Below are 2375 nucleotides of genomic sequence, written 5' to 3' on the forward strand. Positions count from 1 at the left end.
TCTGTAGGCTTGGGCTGCCTTAGGATTTGGGGTGTGTTCCTCTATTTGGGCCCTTCTTTGGGCTTTCCTGGTGACTTGGCTGAGCTCTTAAGAAAGAGGTTGGGTTGTCCTGACCTGAAGAGGTCAGTCGCTTTGTTTGTCGAACATCTCGGGTCGGACAGCTCGACCCAGGGTATGAACAGTTTTTATGATTTTATGATTTTTTTTTGAAAATAAAAATAAAATTACCCAATCTAAGCAACAAGATGAACCGTCAGTTGTCCAAACTCGAACAATCCCCGGCAACGGCGCCAAAAACTTGGTACACGAAATCGTGATCTCACACACTTTCTTCACAACTCCACGTAGCTAACCGGCAAGTGCACTGGGTCGTCCAAGTAATACCTTACGTGAGTAAGGGTCGATCCCATGGAGATTGTCGGCTTGAAGCAAGCTATGGTCATCTTGTAAATCTCAGTCAGGCAGATTCAAATGGTTATGGGATTTTGATAATTAAAAGACAGATAAAACATAAAATAGGATAGAGATACTTATGTAATTCATTGGTAGGAATTTCAGATAAGCGTATGGAGATGCTTTGTTCCTTTTGAATCCCTGCTTTCCTACTGCTTTCATCCAGTCATGCGTACTCCTTTCCATGGCAAGTTGTATGTTGGGGGATCACCGTTGTAAATGGCTACCGTCTGTCCTCTCAGTGAAAATGGTCCGGCTACGGGTTACGTAGGGCTAATCAACTGTCGGTTCTTGATGAGCGGATAATTTGTACGCTTTTTGGCATTGTTTTTAGTATGTTTTTAGTATCTTTTAGTTAGTTTTTATTATATTTTTATTAGTTTTTAGTTAAAATTCACTTTTCTGGACTTTACTATGAGTTTGTGTGTTTTTCTGTGATTTCAGGTATTTTCTGGCTGAAATTGAGGGATCTGAGCAAAAATCTGATCCAGAGACTCAAAAGGACTGCAGATGCTGTTGGATTCTGACCTCCCTGCACTCGAAGTGGATTTTCTGGAGCTACGGAAGCCCAATTGGCGCGCTCTCAACGGCGTTGGAAAGTAGACATCCTGGGCTTTCCAGCAATATATGATAGTCCATACTTTGCCCAAGATTTGATGGCCCAAACCGGCGTTCAAATTCACCCTCAGAAATTCCAGCGTTAAACGCCGGAACTGGCACCTAAATGGGAGTTAAACGCCCAAACTGGCATAAAAGCTGGCGTTTAACTCCAAGGAGAGTCTCTACACGAAAATGCTTCATTGCTCAGCCCAAGCACACACCAAGTGGGCCCGGAAGTGGATTTTTATGTCATTTACTCATCTTTGTACACCTTAGGCTACTAGTTTTCTATAAGTAGGACCTCTTACTATTGTATTTTCATCTGGAGATCTTTGAATCTTTTGATCACTGGGAGGCTGGCCTCACGGCCATGCCTAGACCTTGTTCTTATGTATTTTCAACGGTGGAGTTTCTACACACCATAGATTAAGGTGTGGAGCTCTGCTGTACCTCGAGTATTAATGCAATTACTATTGTTCTTCTATTCAATTCCGCTTGTTCTTTGTCCAAGATATCACTTGTTCTTCAACTTGATGAATGTGATGATCCGTGACACTCATCATCATTCTCACTTATGAACAAAGTGACTGACAACCACTTCTGTTCTACAAGCAACAAGGCTCTAGTGTTTATCTCTTGGATTCTTTAACCGGAATCTTCGTGGTATAGGCGAGAACTGATGGCGGCATTCAAGAGAATCCGGAAGGTCTAACCTTGTCTATGGTATTCTGAGTAGGATTCAATGATTGAATGACTGTGACGTGCTTCAAACTCCTGAAGGCGGGGCGTTAGTGACAGACGCAAAAGAATCACTGGATTCTATTCCGGCCTGATTGAGAACCGACAGATGGATAGCCGTGCCGTGACAGGGTGCGTTGAACATTTCCAATGAGAGGATGGGAGGTAGCCACTGACAACGGTGAAACCCTTGCATAAGCTTGCCATGGAAAGGAGTAAGAAGGATTGGATGAAGACTGTAGGAAAGCAGAGAGACGGAAGGGAAGGCACCTTCATACGCTTATCTGAAGCTCTCACCAATGATACACATAAGTACCTCTACCTTTATCTTTATGCTTTATTCGTTTATCACTATACCCATTTGAGTTTGCCTGACTGAGATTTACAAGGTGACCATAGCTTGCTTCATACCAACAATCTCCGTGGGATCGACCTTTGCTCACGCAAGGTATTACTTGGACGACCCAGTGCACTTGCTGGTTAGTTGTGCGAAGTTGTGTTTATGCCATGGTATTGAGCACCAAGTTTTTGGAGCCATTACTAGGGATTATTTGAGCTGTGAAAAGTATTGATCACAATTTCGT

The sequence above is a fragment of the Arachis stenosperma genome, chromosome 10 (genome assembly GCF_014773155.1).
Source record: "Arachis stenosperma cultivar V10309 chromosome 10, arast.V10309.gnm1.PFL2, whole genome shotgun sequence".
Classification (NCBI taxonomy): Eukaryota; Viridiplantae; Streptophyta; class Magnoliopsida; order Fabales; family Fabaceae; genus Arachis; species Arachis stenosperma.